Source organism: Lemur catta, chromosome 1, assembly GCF_020740605.2.
Source record: "Lemur catta isolate mLemCat1 chromosome 1, mLemCat1.pri, whole genome shotgun sequence".
Lineage (NCBI taxonomy): Eukaryota > Metazoa > Chordata > Mammalia > Primates > Lemuridae > Lemur > Lemur catta.
Window position 1 is genome coordinate 210,116,262 of NC_059128.1, and position 19,563 is coordinate 210,135,824.

The 19,563-nt window shown below is 37.3% G+C and overlaps 1 protein-coding gene across 1 annotated transcript in view; it reads left to right on the plus strand.

Annotated features, from left to right (window-relative positions):
* The first annotated feature begins 262 nt into the window (after positions 1 to 262).
* Positions 263 to 19,563, plus strand: part of MAP3K13 (mitogen-activated protein kinase kinase kinase 13) — a 122,786-nt gene continuing 103,485 nt past the window's right edge. The window contains exon 1 of the mRNA XM_045539852.1: positions 263 to 483. The gene's annotated coding sequence lies outside the window, so the exon portion shown is untranslated. The remainder of the gene's footprint in view (positions 484 to 19,563) is intronic.

Below are 19,563 nucleotides of genomic sequence, written 5' to 3' on the forward strand. Positions count from 1 at the left end.
GCACCATAGGAAAGGAACAATTTCTTGGCCTCTTTCTGCCACGATTGCACAACGCATAGATTCTGAGAAGAAAGGGAAACTTTTATAAAAAGAAGAAAGCAAGATTTCTGAAGCTCACAGGAATGTTCTTTTTTTTTTTTCTTTTTTCCAGGAACATATGGGAAAGAAATCCCCTCTGAAACCAAAGCCCAGCCATCAGAGATTATGAGATTTTTCAGGCTTTCCTTATAATCTTCCTTACATTTGTCTCTTTAAACACGTTTAACTTGACCTTTGAGAAATTGCTGATAAGCGGTTATCAAACGAGTTAAATTAACAAACCCTCCCACCTTGCTTGGTTGGGTGGTACCTTCCAAGGCCATTGTAAATGTGTATCAGTGTGAACCTGATCCAGAAACAGCCAGGAAGGGAACAAAGTTTAGTCTGTGAGTAAATAGTCAGCTGCTGGTAGTTTCATGCTGTCTGTCCAGACTTCAGCTCTAGGTAAGTAGTTTTTTAAAAACTATTATGACATTTTAATAAAAAAAGGACTGTAAGAATAATTCCCATCTAAGATTAAATCAAGTTCCTACCTGGCTCTAAATCTTGTGTACTAGACCTACTTAAAAGAAAGTTTCAGTATTTACAAGTAGTTTTATTTTTTAAAATGAAAAGGAAAGCCATGAAGTTTTTGAGCAAATATTCTGCTAAAACAGGTCCTGTTTGCATAAAGTGACTTTTAATATCTTATGTTGAGTGAAGGTGTTTATAGTTAGAAAATAAGTGAGTGAATATACATCTGGTGCCCCGAGATTGATTTGTTTTTTAAGTAGCGCTTAGGTTTCTCCCCTTGGGGCCACATGTGGCTTCTGGATTCTTGAGTACAGCCTTTTGACTGAATAAAGAGATTTGTTCTGTGAAGTTTGGATTCGGTCTAGGGGTGGCACTTGGGGATCTGGAGGGCCACATGCCGTGAGGCCGCAGGTTCCCCACCCCTGGTTGGTTCATGCTATAAACTCATTTAGCAAATATTTAGTAGTCTCTCAGGTAATTACACTGGAGGTTTTGATGTTCAAAGAAATTAAATGAATGAGAATAAAGTTGAATCGAATATGCTGTAACAAGATGTCGGGATCCTAGATTTAAGAGCAGCAGAATGTATTTTCAAAGAGGAAGAATTTTGTGAAATGGATGGAAGTGGCAAGCAGCCTGAGAAATTTTATACAGCTTCAGAGAAATCTGGTTTTTGGTAAAGATTTTGACATCTGTACTGGTTTTTTCACACTAAATTCCCAGTACTATAGTATGTAAAATGTTTCATATTTGAAGTTAGAGTTGCCATGTTTCAGCTGTTCTAGTTCTGTGTTGAGATTAGGATCCAGGAACTACATATTGTTACACAATCATATTGACTTTATTGAGTGCAGCTACCAGAATGTTAAGGTTGCATTTGGTGTTGATATTTTCTATTTCCCTTTTACCACAATGTATTTGGGAAAAAAAAAAAAAACAAAACTCCTGGTACATGACAATTTTAAGACTTTGAATATAGAAAAACAGTTTGATGGGGTTAATATATACAAGTTTAAAGTCTGGCTGTTAGCCAGTAGCCTTTCAAATTGCTCAGGGAGTGCTGAGAAGAGAGATTGTTTATACAGAAGTTCACTGGGTTTGCCCTTTCCTCTGTCTTCACCTCAGACCTCAGGGACATTCAGTCTGTTTCTCTAGCCTGCTTCTTACTCCTGTCGTACTGAGTGAGAGACCAGATGATGGTCCTGGGCCCCAACTGACTCTTGGTGAGATGCAAGCCCAGGACACGCTGTCCTAAGCAGGCTGTAAGGGCTGTAAAGAAGTGAAACCTTCTACTCACCCTTTAGATTGTTGAGTCTCAGTGATTCTAGGTTCCTGAGCTGATTAACGTCCTCAAGTCAATAGCCTCTGCTGGGCAAAGCTACTCATTTAGTTGCTGGTTCATGGGGCAGGAGTAGGGAGGGAAGGGGGTCCTGGGAAAGAAGCCAGCGTGGCAGGTGACACCGTTGCCAGGGAAACAGCTATTGCCTCATCAGATTTTAAATATTTCAGTTTTTTAGCAACCCGGAAGGCCATACAGGCGTGTACTGGCTGAATTGTAGCCAAGCCCCTTTGGGATTTTTTTTTAAACCTCCAGTAGCTGCCTGTAACATCCATGCCATTGCCCAGGCCCTACACAGCCTGCACGATCTGGCTTCTGAGCATGTTTTACATCATTGCCTACCACTGCTCTCCTCACTCGGGTTGCTCCAGCGACACAGGGCTTTCTGCTGTTCCTTGAACATATCAAGCTCCTTCCTGCCTTGGGACCTTTGCTGCCTGGAAACCTCTTCCCTCCCTTTTTTCAAGTCTCTACTCAAAGGCCTTCTCCTCAGAGACGCTTTCCCAGACTGCCCTAACTAAAATAGCACTCCGCTTCCACCACATCACTCCTTTTCCCTTTACCCTGACTTACCTTTAAAAAAAATAGCTACTTGGCATTATTTAATTTAATAAATTTAAATTATTTAAAATCTTAAAATATCTGTGTGTGTGTGCAGTATATATATTTGGTTTTGGTTTTTTTCCCCCTAGAATGTAAGTTCTTTGAGGCTAAGAACTTTATCTTGTTCAGTGCTGTATTGCCAGTGCCCAAAGTAGTGCCTACTTGACATATAGTAGACACTTGGTAACCGGTTGTTGTATGAATAAATTAACGTTGATTGGTGTCATTAAAATTTATTTCTAAGCAGAGGAATTTTTTGAATAGGTGATATAGTCACATTTCTAAGGCAAAGCATACATTGAAAAGTCTTCCCAACTCAGCCAGTTCATTCAGTTCCCATTCAGGGTCCCCAAACCACTGCTATTATTTTTTCATGTATCTTTCTGGAGTTTTTTGATATATATGTAAAGAAGTATAAATGTGTAAATTGATTCTTCTTTACCTCCTTTTTATGCATAATATTAATAATATACTATTCTGAATTGTTTCACTTATAATATATGTTGAATCTCTTCCCATCTAGGTAATGGAGCACTTTCTTTTTTTTTTTTTTTTAAGACAGAGTCTCACTCTGTTGCCCGGGCTAGAGTGAGTGCCGTGGCGTCAGCCTAGCTCACAGCAACCTCAAACTCCTGGGCTTAAGCCATCCTACTGCCTCAGCCTCCCGAGTAGCTGGGACTACAGGCATGCTCCACCATGCCCGGCTAATTTTTTCTATATATATTTTTAGTTGGTCAGATAATTTCTTTCTATTTTTAGTAGAGACGGGGTCTCGCTCTTGCTCAGGCTGGTTTTGAACTCCTGAGCTCAAACGATCTGCCTGCCTTGGCCTCCCAGAGTGCTAGGATTACAGGCGTGAGCCACCACGCCCGGCCCACTTTCTCATTTTTAAACAGCTGCATACTATTGCATTGTATAAATGTAGTATAATTTATATAAAAGTCACCTATTGATGGACATTTTGGTTGGTTCCAGTGTCTTCCTATTGTAAACAATGCTGAAGTTCATAACCTTATACATATGTAATTTCATACATGCATATAGTATATGATGATTAAATTCCCCAAAGTAGAATTACTAGATCAAAAAGTATCATAAATATTGCCTAATTGCCTTCTATAGGAATTATACCAATTTTTACTCCACCAGCAATGTATAAGAGTATTGTTTCTCATACCCTTGCCAACTGAAACTGTTATCAGACTTTTGGATTTTTGCCAATCTGATAGGTTAAAAAATGATTTCAGCATGGTTTTTGTTTTTTAGAATTTATAGTAAAATTTGTGTTAAAGTTTTCAAAAGTAATTTTTATTTTTAATTGTGGTTAAGGCCGGGCGAGGTTGCTCACGCCTGTAATCCTAGCACTCTGGGAGGCTGAGGCAGGAGGATCGCTCAAGGTTAGAAGTTCGAGACCAGCCTGAGCAAGAGCAAGACCCTGTCTCTACTAAAAGTAGAAAGAAATTATATGGACAACTAAAAATATATATAGAAAAAATTAGCCAGGCATGGTGACACATGCCTGTAGTCCCAGCTACTCAGAAGGCTGAGGCAAGAGGATCGCTTGAGCCCGGGAGTTTGAGATTGCTGTGAGCTAGGCTGACGCCACGGCACTCTAGCCTGGGCAACAGAGTGAGACTCTGTCTCAAAAAAACAAATAAATAAGTAAAAATAATTGTGGTTAAAACATAACATAAAATTTACTATCTTAACCATTTTATGTGTACAGATCGTTGTGCAACAGATCTCTAGAATTTTCCCATCTTGCAAAACTGAAACTATATTAAATAACACCTCCCTATTTCCTCTTCCCCTTATCCCCTAGCAACTACTATTCTACTTTCTGTCTCTATGAATTTGACTGTTTTAGTACCTATCTCATATAAGTGGAATCATGTGGTATTTATCTTTTTGTGCTGGCTTATTCACTTAGCATAATGTCCTCAAGGCTTGTCCTTGTTGTAGCATATGACAGGATTTCCTTCCTTTTTAAGATTAATAATTTTCCATTGTATGTATATACCACATTTTGTTTAGTCATCCATCAGTGGATATTTGGGTTGCTTCCACCTCTTGGCTATTGTGAATAATGCCTCTATGAACATGGGTATGCAGATATCTCTTTGAGATCCTGCTTTCAGTACTTTTGGATATATACCCAGAAGTGGGATTGCTGGATCACATAGTAATTCTATTTTTAATTTTTAAAGGAACCACCATATTGTTCCATAGTGACTATACTGTTTTATCATAGTTTTCATTTGTATTTCTCTCATTATGAGAGGGGTTGAGCATCTTTTCATATTTAAGAGAAACTTGCCCTTTTTTGCTGTGAACTGTTTGTATTCTTTGCGCTTAATGGGATTTTTTTCTGTTACAAATTTGATAACATTTTTTGTTCTTGTGCCTATGAGTTTTCCAAATTTATAAGCTAGTACTGTAGTCATAGCTACAGGTATGGAATAAGACTGAGTGAGTTTGATTTCTAGATCTATTAATAGCTGTACAATCTTGATTGGGCAAATTACTGAATCTTTCTGAGCTGCATTTTCTTATCTGTTAAATAGGAATAATATTAGGTTATAATGATTAAATGAGATGAGGTATATTAAGTGTTTAGCATAGAGCCAGTATGATAAAGCATAAATAAATAAATAAATAAATAAATAAATAAATAAGGCCTAGAGCTCATTATTCACACATTATATGAAAATACATAAAAGTACATAAAAAACCCCATAGAGTCTATAAAAAATACTTGTACTAATAAATTTAGTAAAGTCACAGTTTATAGTTATATAAAAATCATGTTAGAAATAATTTTGTTCCTCATGAATTGAATAAAAAAATTAGGATAGCTAAAACAATTAGAAAATAAGTGAAAAGATCACCATTAAAAATATCTAATGCATAGGAATAAATCTTTAAAAAGAGCACAAAACCTCTATACTGAAAATTTAAGAAGCCAGAAATAAAAAGCACAAAATACTAATATATACCATGATCATGGATTATAAAACTCAAAATTGTTAAGATGACAATCTCCCTAAATCAATTGATAGATCTAGTGCAATTCTATCAAAATTGTAGCAGCCATCGTTGAAGAAATTGACAAGCTGCTTCTAAAATTTACGTGGAAATGCAAAGGATATAAAATAGCTAAACCAATCTTGGAAGGGAGTAGCAAGGTGGATGATTTATAATATGTGATTTCAAGACTTAACTATGAAACTACAATAATCAAGACAGTGTGATATTGTCTTAAGGATACACAGACATATCACTGGAACAGAATGATGCAACCAGAAATAGATCCACACATATAAGGTTGATTGATTTTTTTTTAACAAGATGATGAGTAAGTTCAATGAGAAAAGGATAGTCTTTTTAATATGTTTCTAACACAAATGATTTTCTCATGGGGGAAAAAAGAACTTTCGCACCTCTCTCACTATATATAAAAATAAATACACATGGATCATAGATTTAAACATAGAACTCAGAACCAAAAAGCTAGAAAAAACCAGAAAAATATCTTTGCAGTTCTGAGATATGCAAAAATTTCTTGGGCAGGACACTAAAAGTGCTAACCATAAAAGTACATTAAATAAAATTAGGTGAGCTTACTTATTGCAAGACTTCTCAGGACCTTTAATATGTTAATGTTTTTAGTAAGAGTGTCATGCAGCATTTCCCAAGGTGTTTTGATAACAGAATCCTTTATTTATCTGGAGCATTCAACTAAAATGAAGGAGTGAATAGAATATACTTGGAAAAGTGTTGCTTTGGTCCTCTGCTCAAAACATACTATTTTTGAGAATTGTAATAAGTCCCCTTTTTGGTGCAAATTATGTATCTAGATCCCTTTTCTTTCAACAACTAAAGAAAACCATTATTCCCAAAGAACTGTGATTACTCCCTATCCCATAATCACTGGTTGGGCAGCCAACAGTTGCAGTCATTACTACTGGTAGAATTCTAAGCCACTGTCACATCAGATTAGAATTCACCACAGTTAGAGGAGCAAAGAGTGACTAAAGATGCAAAGCGTTTTGCGTTTTTCTTCCTGTAGGTTCCACATACAGTCATCCCTCGGTATCCGTGGGGGATTGATTCCAGAACCTCCTCATGATAATGAAATCCAAGGATTCTCAAGTGCCTAATGTGAAATGGTGTAGGATTTGCATATAACCTATGTATATCCTCTCATATACTTTAAATCATCTATAGAGTAGTTATATACCTAATACATTGTAAATGCTATGTGAATAGTTGTTACACTATATTGTTTAAGGAATAAGAAAAAGAAGTCTGTGCATGTTCAGTACAGACTCAATTTTTTTCCCAAATATTCTCCCCATCCTTGGGACCCACGGACACAGAGGAGAATAAGCAGGTCCAACTATACTTGTTTGGCCTGCTCTGCCCTGCTCTCTCACTGCCTATCAAACTCCAGGTTGTTAACCCTTTGCTTCTCTCTGCTCAACTCCATTAGTTCTAGTTCATAATTGCTTGAAGGCCTTCAGACTGACAGTCTTTATGCATTCCAGATTTCTGTAGCATACCTGGTCTCTGACTCATAGATCACTGACCTAATCAGATTCTTCCACCTGTTGTTGCTGCCCATGAACTGAAGTTTTATGGAATATTAGTTGTTACAAAAGAAATATGAGAGGAGCCAGAAGAGAAAGTAGAAGTCAAACTTCAGCTTAACCAGAATTTGGCCCAAGGCTCATCTTGTTTAGGAAAAGAGATTTCAGAAAGAAGTCAAAATGGTATGTAATGCCAGAGGAATATAAAAAGGAAAGAAAGTTGAAAAAAGTATACCTATAATATCTCTGGGTTGTATTATTTTAATAGATACTAGTTTCTCCTGAATGTGAGAAGCCAATGACAAGATATGGAAATGTCATTGTTGTCATCTGAATAGAGTTTACTAGAAAGACTATACATGACTAGAAATTAAGAGGCTTTAATTTTAGATCTGCCGCTAATTTGGTTGGTAAAGTATACTCTTTTAAAGAAAAAAATTATTGCCCTCCCCCTTACTGCAAAAAATAAAGTATTTATATGTGTGTTTCTATATGTATATGTGTATACACACAAACCCCCCCCCCCAGGATCTGTCTTAGAAACTTTCTCATGTTCTGTCTCATTTAATCATCTGTCTGTGTCTTAGCTTCTTCAACCTGGAAAATGGGATGGTAATATCTTGTTCTGCCTTCCTTATAGAACATTTGTTGTTCTTTAAGGACCGGGCAATGAAATATATTACTTTGAGTATTACTTCATAATTTAAAGAATAAATCTTGAATGCCTTGTTGTGAGATGTATACCAGTGGTTTCCATAGCAAAATGAGGTCATGAATTCTAATAGAATTCATTTCAAAATACGCCTGCAATACAAACTTAGCAGAAGTAGTTTACACAGGATGTTTTACAGACATCAAAGACAATTGTGAAACACCTGGAAAGTATAGAACTTTTCTCTACTTCTCAATAAATGCAACACAAAGTAAACACGCCCTTCATGGTACTTTATGACACACCTCATTAAAGAAAAATGGGCAAGAGAAGCACTTAGGCAAATAAGTAGAGGCAGGATGACAACACAGATGATAATAAAAAGAATTTCACATTACAACTTTGAAACCAATTTTTGGCCTGTATGAAGATAAGATGAACAGTTAGAAGGATAAGAAAGCTTATAGGGGTTGTGAGGGATCAAATGGAAAGATGCTTCTATAACTCTAATATTAATACTTATTGACCTGGACCTGGTAGCTGAGAAAAACTTGATTTCTTTTCTAGCAACCTGATCCTTTATATATTTTATAACCAGAATAGAAAGTTTAAGAATTACTGGGCCCCTCCTCTAGACTGTCTTCCCATTGTCCTTCCAGTTTTCGGAATTTAATAATATGGGGGGGAGGGGCACAATAGCTGCCACCTATCCAGAAAACTATGAACTACCCTCACTGAAGTTCCCTAAAATAACTAGGAAATCACAAACTGGGGAATAAACCCATCGAAGAAAGACCATAAAAAGTCAGCAATTGAAAAACTGAAAAAGGCTGCCTGTATGATCTGTTTTCTGGAGGGTGATTAGATAATAAGGTCCATAGGAACAGACATCAAAAAAAGGTGTCTTATATGGGTACTTTGAGAAACCATAAAAAAGGAAATAATTTTGCCAGAACTTTTCCCAATTGAAAGGTTCAAGAATCAAGTGTACAAACAACATGCTTAAGAAATTATCCAAGAAATGCATCAGAAGCAGTAAGTAGCAAGTTGGCAATCACCAATATATAGGTGGATGTTGATAGTGCTGGTTCCCTGAATAAAGAAAAAGAACAGAAAATATTATGAAAACCTTACTACTCAGTACAGTTACCTTCAGTCTATAACATTACCCTTATGCCTATCAAATCAATTCTTCAAATTTGATACTTATTTTTGATTTCTAGGATTTCTTCTTAATTTTTTTACATTCCATCTCTGTGGTAGAATCCACCATTTGTTCCTGCTCCCCTTTTCTACTAGATCCTTTAATAGAGGGAGTTATGGTGGTGGCTGTTACAAGAATCCATATATAAGTTAAAACTCTTAGAACTGTACACCATGAAAAGTCAATTTTACTGTATATTAATTATGAAAAAAAGATTCTGGTCTGTTTAAAGCAAACATAATAACAATGTATGATAGAGTTAAAAGCATATAAAGAAGTAAAATCTATAACAGCAAGAGCACAAACAAAAGGTGGCAATAAAGTTGTACAATGTATGAGGTAGACTATAATAAGTTAAAGTTGTATATATCTCTAAAACAGTGATTCTCAAAGTGTGTTCTGCAGCCCAGCAGCATCAGGATTAGCTGGAATCTTGTGAGAGATGAAATTCTTGTGCTCCACCCCAGACCTAACTTAATCAGAAACTCGGGGGATATGGCACCATGTGTCCTTCTGTCATTCTGATGTATGCTAAAATTTAAGGACCACTGCTTTAGAGCAGGAGTTGGGAAAATTTTTTCTATAAGGAGCCAGATAGTATTTTAAGCTTTGTGGGCCATATGGTCTCTGTAGCAACTGCATACATAACTCTACCATTGTAGCACAAAAGCAGCAACAAACAATGCATAAATGAATAAGAAAGGCTATGTTCTAATGGGTGTTATTTATAAAAAGAGACAGCCAGCTGGATTTGGCTCACCAGTATAGTTTGCCTACCTCTGCTTTAGAGCAACTATTCACACACACTCTCACACACACACTCACAGACTGCTGATATGCTAAAAATAAAATAAAAAGAAATATTAAAATATACAGAACGTCCTCACTTTGCACCATAGTGTGGGACCATAAAAATGATCATGCAAGCTAAAACCATGCAGAACACTTTTAATAACTATGGGCAAAATTATGATTGTTTTGTGATCTTTAATTTTTTTTTCGTCAAAACATTTTTGATAAGGGGTAGGGGGAAGGTGTTTTGTGGACAGGAAAGGTACAGCAGGGAACTTTCTAGAGGTGATAGAAATGTTGTAGATCTTGTTTTGGGTGGTAGTTACATGCATGTGTAGAATTGTCAACACTCATTGTACTGAACTCTTAAGAACTGTGCATTTCATGTACGTAAATTATATATGTCAATCAAAGGTTTTCTAAAAGTACAAAAAAAGGTCTGGAATATAATCTGTAGTTCACATTATGTGACATTCTTATTGCAGATAAAACCTGATATAAATTATGGGGTGCCCCCCCAAATCCAAGAAAGAGGGGCATTAGAGGGAGAAGCAACAGTAAGGTCATGTAGCCTAATAGGTTGGGAGAAGGAACAGTTCAGTTTGACTAGAGCTTAGAGTGTATATTAGGAGAGTGGCAAGAAATGAGGACAGAGAACTTGGTAGGATCACATCAGGAATTGCTTTTATGTACCAAGTTTAAGGAATTTGTACTTTATCCTGAGGATTATGAGGAACTTCCCTTAGGAGGCTTCAGTGTTCTCTCCTCTTCTTATGAGGACACCAATCACTGGATTTAGGACCCACCTTATCCAGTATGACTTCGTATTAACTTAACTGATTAAATATACAAAGACCTTATTTCCAAATAAGGTCACATTTTCAGGTTCTAGATAGTTATGAATTTTGGGGGGTACACTATTCAACCCACCATAACACACAATAGTGTCCCCCGAAAATTCATGTCCACTAGAACCTAAGAACAGGGTCTTTGTAGATTAGGTCCAGCCCACATTCTAGGGAAGAGGAATTAGGCTCTTCCTCTTGAAAGGAGAAACAAAGAATTTATAGACATGCCTTCAAACCACTACCATGGGCTTAACACAGTAAGCAAAGGGTGTGTTAAACATTGCATTAATTTCCTAGGGAAGCTGTAACAATGACCACAAACTGAGAGGCTTAAAACAACAGAATTTTTTTCTTTTATAGTTCTGGAGGCTGGAAGTCCAAAATCAGGGTGTTGGCAGGCCTGTGCTCCCTCTCAAGACTCTAGGAAAGAATACTTCCTTGCCTCTTCCTAGCTACTGATGGCTCCTAGTATTCCTTGATGTTCCTTGGCTTATAGCTGCTTCACTCCAATCTCTACTTCTCTCTTCACACGGTCTTCCTTATGTATATCTCTGTGTGTCCTTCTAGTGAATAGAATAAAGAGGAGGTGAAGGTGTGCAGCTTTGGAGACTAGGTCAGGGATTGGCAAACTACAGTCCATGAGCTATTTTATAAATAAAGTTTTATTGGAACTTACCTTGCCCATTTGTTTCTGTATTGTATGTGGCTGTTTTTGCACTGCAACAACTGAGAAGAGTAGTTGTAATACAGACTATACGGCATGCAAGCCTAAAATATTTACTATCTAGCACTTTAAGAAAAAGTTTGCCAAGCCCTGAACTAGGTCATAAAAAGCACTGCAGCTTTTTGCTTGCCGTGGATATCTTGCTCTAGGGGAAGCCAGCTGCCTTGTCATGAGGACACTCAGATGGCCCTGCAGAAAGGCCCATGTGACAAGAAACCAAAGCTTCCTTCAAACAGTCAGACAGGAATGAGGCCTCCTGCTAAAAGCCATGTGAGTGAACAATTTTGGAAGTAGTTCCTCAGGCCCCAGTTAAGCCTTCAGAGGACTACATGCCTAGTCAACTGCTTGAATGGAACTTTATGAGAGAGCCTGAGCTAGAACCACCCACCTAAGGTGCTCTTAGATTCCTGACCCTCAGAAACTGTGTGAGATAATAAATGTTTGTTATTTTAAGCTGTTAAGTTTTGGGTCAATTTGTTATGCTGCAGTACACAGCTAATATACTCACCTTCCCCTTCTGCAGTTTTAATGTAGCCTGCAAGCTGCTCTGCCTGTCTTTTTTATGCCACATATATACAGGATATATATATATTTACATATATGTATATTTTACTTAATCTCCAATGTAACAATATATCTTCTATATTTTTTCATAATTCTTCTTACTATCTAATACAACACTATGTATAATCATTGCTACTGATTTTAAGTTTATAAACCATGCTTATTTGAGTCATCAGGCAGGATGTTTGTTATGTTACTCACTACTATTTATACAAAAAGAAATATTAGTGTATGCCATTATAATCTTTATTAGGTGTGTCTCAAGGATTGTACATGCTTTCTGTAAATGTAAACCAACTTGTCTCTAGTTGGGATGGTGTTGAGTTCTCTGGGTGTATTAATTTTCTATTGCTGCATAACAATGTGATCACAATTTAGTGACTTAGAACAACACACTTCATGACTTCAGTTCCTGGGCAGGGCCCAGTTGTGTCCTCTGCTCAAGGTCTCACATAGCTTCAATCAAGGTGTTGGCCAGGGCGGGGTGCTCATCTGGAGGTTCAACTGAGGAACTCATGCAGTTGATAATAGCATTCAGGTCCTTGTGGCTGTAGGATGTGCTTGTAGGACTGAGAGCTTCAGTTGTTTCGTTTTTGTTTTTGTGTCTGTTGGCTAGAATCTGCCCTTGTTTCATAGAGGCCACCCACACTTCCTTGCCACGTGGGGTTCCCCAACACAGCCACTTGCTTCCTCACAGGGAGCAAGGGAGAGAGAGAGACTCCAGACAGTCACTACAGTTTTATATAGTATGGTGACATTAGTATGTGCATGTAATCACGTACGTCCCAGCACCTTTACTGTATTCTATGGATTAGAAGCAAGTACTACTCACACAAAGGTGTGAACACAAGAAGATAAGGATCATGGGGGCCACCCTAAGAGTGTGTCAGCCACAGCAGACTTGGAGATCATGCAGATTCTACTTGCAAGGTGCAATTAATGCCTTACCAAGATGGTTTCTGTAACTAAAAAGGCAGTGTAGTACATTATTTTTATTTATTTATTTATTTTTTGTTGCCTCCTCTGTGCTATAAATGGATGACTCCCAGCAGGGAGTTTTTTATTGAACAGAAATGGCATAATAGAAAGCAGGGTGGTAAAAGATACACCTAATCCCAAAGCTTACCTTCAAACTTGAATATACTGAAGCTAGAAACAGCTTGGCATGAAACTAGCTAGACTGCCCTAAAGCAAAGGCTTCCTGCACATGAGGAGCTGAAGGTGCTGTTGCCAGGAGCTTAAAGGGAGCCTATTTCTACAAGGTCAAAGACACAGTTTAAAAAGTTCTATTATTTATTCTAGTGGATATGATAGATCCCAAATCTACCTTGATGTGTGGTATGCATTCATTCATTTAGTAAATCACTACTGAATGCTTCCCATATACAAGGCCCTTTGCTACCCAATTTTGCATGTTGATGGTGTATGTCAGTGGGAAAGTGTGCCACCATCTATTGGCTATCACTGCTATGGGTGTGGAAAGAGGAGTAGAGGCACACATGCCTAGTATCTGCCAGCCCTGGTATGTAGTATTTTTTCAAGAAGTTTGGTGGTAAAGGACAAGGGAGCAAGTAGATAAGTCAGGAAGAAATTTTGAAAAGGAGAGACATGGACATGCTTGTAGGCAAAGGAGAAGTTGAGCCAATAAGAAGAAACTGAAGACATAATATATTTATCTGTGCCAAAAAAAGAATTTGTTACATAGTAGGTGCTCAGTTATATTAGTTGTCTTACCCCTCTCCTTACACAGTCTCTCTGTACTTTTTTTCCTAAACATATATTGTACTGCTCTACTATGTGCCTCACATGGCAGTAGATATCATAGTAACCAAACTGAGTACATCCTTGACCTCTTTCCCTTTATGCCCCATACAGCTTGGAAACATCCTTAACCATTCAAGAATCACTTCCTCCAGTCTTACTTCCTCCACCCCTTGTCAACCTTTGGCCCTTCCTCCTTTGTGCGCAACACAGAATACCTCATTAATCATGTTTTCTGCTACCATGTTGATTACTTTGCATTCTGAGTTGGGTCCTCACTGCTGATGGATGGCTTTTCATTCATATCTATTGTGTTTCCCTTGGGGACTTATCCAAATCTCTGGTGCTCTGTACAATCTCGACTCTATCATCTTTCCCTTTCACCAGGTGACCATGCCTCCTATAATGTTATTGGAAATGGAATTTCTCAACTACCTTTCTATTCATCTCCTAATCTTTTATTGCCATCCACACTTTTCTATTTTCTTGCAAAAGAAAAATATGTATGTATACACATCCACATGCATATACATATATACACACACCTTCTGATTGAGGATTTCCATCCCAAGCCCTCCTACCTCCTTAGAGGTTATTCCAGCCATGACCATCCCTCACTCTACTGAAAACACACATTATCTACTACGGAATAGTGTATTACAGAATCATTTCCAGGCTATTTTCCTTAAAACTAGGAGAGAAAAAAACTGTAACAAGTTTTATTTTTGTTTTACCCCATATATCTTTCATTTATTTGTGGTGAAACACTTAAAGTCTATTCTCTTAGCAATTTTCAAATGTACAATACATTGTTATTAACTATAGTCACCATGTTATATAATACATCTCCTGAACTTTTTCCTCCTAATTGAAATTTTGTATCTTTTGACCAATATCTCCCCAAAACCCCCTTTAACATGTTTTTTAAAGTTAATATAATTTATAGAGACCAGGCACAGTGGCTCACGCCTATAATCCCAGCACTTTGCGAGGCTGAGGTACAAGGATCGCTTGAGGCCAGGAGTTTGAGACTAGCCTGAGCAACATAGCAAGACCCCATCTCTACAAAAAATAGCAAAATGAGCCAGGCATGGTGGTGCTTGCCTATAGTCTCAGCTACTCGGGAGGCTGAGGCAGACAGATTGTTTGAGCCTATGAGTTTGAGGTTGCAGTGAGCTGTGATGACACTTCTGCTCTCTAGCCTAGGCAACAAAGCTAGATCCTGCCTCAAAAAAAAAAAAAAAAAAAAAAAAAATTAAAATAATTTAGTTAAGGCCGGGCGCGGTGGCTCACGCCTGTAATCCTAGCTCTGGGAGGCCGAGGCGGGTGGATCGCTCGAGGTCAGGAGTTCGAGACCAGCCTGAGCAAGAGTGAGACCCCGTCTCTACTAAAAATAGAAAGAAATTATCTGGCCAACTAAAAATATATATATACAAAAAAATTAGCCGGGCATGGTGGCTCATGCCTGTAGTCCCAGCTACTAGGGAGGCTGAGGCAGTAGGATCGCTTAAGCCCAGGAGTCTGAGGTTGCTGTGAGCTAGGCTGATGCCACGGCACTCACTCTAGCCCGGGCAACAAAGTGACACTCTGTCTCAAAAAAAAAAAAAAAAAAAAAAAAAAAAAAAAAAAATTTAGTTAGAATAGCAGTGAACATTTATTAACATAGCAACTTTTAAAACTTTTTCCAAAAGTAATACATTTATACTTCATAGATAATTTAGAGATTTAGATTAAAAGAAAAGAAAAGAAAATCACTAGTATCCCTATATCCAGAGATAACCATGGTTAATATAAATATTCTTCTAGTTGTATATATGTGTTATATCACATAGTACCTATTATTGAGTTACCTGCCTTTTTTCACACTTTGTCATGAATGTTTTTACCTGTTCTTATATATTTTAGTATATAATTTGTAGAGGTTTTAAATATCCTGTTGTATAATTTTACCATAATTTATTTATCAAATCTTCCATTGTATGGGTATTATTATATTGTTTCCAATTATTTTTGTTTTAAACAATTATGTGATGAAATATTTATAACTAGATCCTTTTGTAAATTACTGATTATTTGTTTAGAATAAATTCCTTGAAGTTGAATTTTGAGTCAAAAGATATTTACATTTTAAGCCTACTGATAGCTATTGCCAAATTGTACTTCAAAAAAGTTTTAACGATTATTTAACCATCAGCAGTATGTAAGACAGCCTATTTTGCTTCACCCTTTTCAAAGCAGTATATTATCACATTTTTTTTTTTTTTTTTTTGAGACAGAGTCTCGCTGTGTTGCCTGGGCTAAAGTGAGTGCCGTGGCATCAGCCTAGCTCACAGCAACCTCAAACTCCTGGGCTTAAGCGATCCTACTGCCTCAGCCTCCCGAGTAGCTGGGACTACAGGCATGCACCACCATGCCCGGCTAATTTTTTCTATGTATATTTTTTAGTTGGCCAGATAATTTCTTTCTATTTTTTAGTAGAGACGGGGGTCTTGCTCTTGCTGAGGCTGGTCTCGAACTCCTGACCTCGAGCAATCCACCCGCCTCGGCCTCCCAGAGTGCTAGGATTACAGGCGTGAGCCACCGCGCCCGGCCATCACATTTTTAAAAATACTAACAATCTTTGCCACTTTGCAAGGAGAAACTAGTATCTCATTTTGTTTTAATTTGTATTTCTTTGATACTGGAGTTGAACATTTTTCTTATTAGCCATTGCAACGTTTTCATCTGTGAATTGCCCGTTCCTAAACTTTTTCCTCCTCTTCCCCCTGCCTCATTAGTATGTTGATAATTTTTGAACTCATAGTTGTTCAAATTAATAAAAGTGTATTTTGTACTTCATTTTTCTGATGGCTTTGAATTGGGGTTTTCTCACCTCAAAGGAAGGTACACTTGTTTTTTCATACAAGATAGGCTAGAGACTATTTATATATATAGATATAGATATAGCAAGCTGTAGCTTGACAAAACCATTTAATACTGCCCTATGTAGCTTATTTACTTTATTTCTTCATGTAGCATTGCCTTATTGATCATCATTCAAGGTTCTGGAATAATTAATAGTTTCATTAAAAGTAAAATAGAACATTTATCTCAGTCTATTTATCTGACATAAATTATTCTTCAGTAACATTAGTGTATTGCATTTTTCTCTTTGAAGTTTTTCAAATATGTTTTCCAAGTTTGCAGTAGACGGCAGCATCAGAAAGCATTCTTTCATTCAGTTTTGAATGTAATCAAGCATTTAGGGGGGATAATATAAAGAACTTGCCCTAAATGTGAAGAGTTTGTGATGGAAACTACTCCAGAAATGTAAACACAGCATAAAATTTGTGACTGTTTCATAGCCCAACTAAGCAGTAAGTTCCAATAAATACTCTCTTGGAGACAATGCATTTTATTTTTTAAATGTTACAGTTCATTTTACTGTTTTTCTCACATTTTTCTTTTTCCTTCTACCTCATTTTATATTGACTTACAGTGAAAGCCACTTCAAGACAGCAGTCTCTTTTCTAGAGGAGTGGTCTTTTGAAGATGACCATTTAATACAAAGCCTTGAGTATTTTATTAGGCTAAAAATAACATGCCAAGAAAATGTGGCCTTTTTAGGCCACTGCTTCTATTATGAATGATCTTCTATGGAGCTTCATTTTGCTGGTTTAAAAATTCAGGCCCAATACATCTCTCATGAGTATTTATAATAGGTTTCTCTAGATCGTAATATTCCCCCTGAAGTTAAATAAGCGTTGTCTGGAGCCATTCATGACAGGAGAAAGCAGCACTACCACAAGGGACCTGGACACATGCCTGCTTTTGTTCCCTAGCTATACTGGCTGATGGATATTATGTCGCATAGGCCAGGAGGGGTGGCTATAAGATAGGCCTCGTGGTTATGGGTTTTGTGGGGGGAAAGAAGAACACTTGCTACTCTGGCCAGTTGAAAGCCAACAATGATTCTGATGGCAGGGAGACCAGATTGTTCTGATCCAGGAGCAACCAGGGCTGTAAGAATAATACGGAACTGTAAGCAGTGGCTTCCTTTTCTACTCATTCTTAAGGCTGCCTTAGAAGGAGATAGAACAGATTGGGATTCAACAAAGTGAAGATGGTCTGGTGGGGTTTTTTCTACTCCAAAGATTGTGTTTTTGGGTAAAGAATTCTTTCACCCTCAATTTCATCCCAGAGCAAATTCTATATGTGAAGATATATTAAGAAATGTTTCCAGTTCCAAACTATTATCTTCTTCAGGGCAGGAACCATGTGTTTATCACCAGATTTCAGCCCAATGCCAGGACATACTGAGTGCTCAGCAGGTTTTTAATGAATGAATAAATGAAGTTAACTATCTTATAGTGACCCTCTCCTTTCATTCTTTCCTTTCATATCTCCCTAAAACTACCCCTTTGGTCATGTGCTTTTTAACATGCTATGTGAATACAATGAAGTGTGCATTAATTCTTCCTCCTCAGCAAGGATACAGCTTAAAAGAGAGATTTCTCAGGAAGAATGGCTATTGTTGGTTAGCCAACATGGGAGAGATCCCTAGGCTGAAGGATTTTGGGGTGGTTTTTAAAAGACTAAAGCATCAAAATTTCTAAGCCAAGGGGAAAGAGGAATTTTTATGAGAATTGAAAATATATTCTCAGACCCTGGCATGTTTAATTCGGTTTCAGCAGACACTTAATGAATTGATTCAAGTATCCTTGAATCATATATTCTATAATTTCAAAGTACTTCCATTATTAGGAGATGAACTGCTTCTAAAATGCTTTTATGACTATTTCCACTCATATCTTGTTGGATCTCTGACTATAATAGCTTGGGTCTATGTTGCTTGTTTGTTCATCCTTGTATTAGTCGTACTATATAGTTAGGCTAGTATTTTCCTTTATGTTAGACTGTACATACCTTTGAGACAAAACATGTGATTTTTAAAATTCTTACTGGCTTTTCTTTAAAACTAAGGACAGTATTCTATGTCCCAGGAGTACTGAGTGAATCTTAACTGATCGTACCAAGGAAAGAAAAGGACAGCATTAGTGGTCACTGTTATCCAAAGATAGGATGATGTAATGCAAAGAACACTCAGGAAAATTGGGATCAATTCCTGGCTCTGCCACAAATTCCAAGACTATGGAAAAATCTCTGAGCCTCAGTTTATTCATATGTAAAACAAGAGAAGACAGAGTATTGAGTTTTAAGGCTTGTCCCAGCTCCTTGATTCTCTGAGTTATTAATTCTTCTCAGAAAGTCTAGAGCAACCATTGCTTGTTTATGTCATTTAAGGAATATCCATATACCACCTGGTAGCAGGATATATTATATTAGTTGGGATACAGACTAAGCAGCAGTAACAGAGTCTCAAAAGATTTAGTTGCTGAAAAAAGAAATAATGTTATTTTACTCTGAAGTATTCAGGCACTTGAGGACAGATAGACAGCTTTAATTCACTAGAATGTTCAAAGCCAAAGGTTACTTCTGTTTTGTTGCTCTGCCATTGCCTGGTGTATTGTCATCATTTGCATGGTAGAAGTTGACTCAAAATGGGAATGGGGAAAACAAGGGAGGACAAGAAGCTTCATCTCTAAGAAGACCTGGAAGTCGCAAACATCACTCTCACATCTCATTGGCTAGGACTTGGTTGTGTGGTCACATCTACAGCCAGTAAAGTAGAGAATTCTTTAGCAGAGTGGCCATGTACCTACCTAAAACTTTAGGAGTGGGGGTCAAGGAATCTCTAACTAAAAGGAAAGAGAGAAGATTGGATATTGGGGGATAGTCTCTGCCACTATGCCTTCTGTTATGATTTTAAGCCACCATAACAATTTTTATTTTCCTATTTATTGTGTTTCTTACCTAGCGAAATAGGCTGAGACCAGGCTCTGTGATTTACCCCTATGTATATACCCAAGAGCACATGTCAAGGTATCTTGAACAT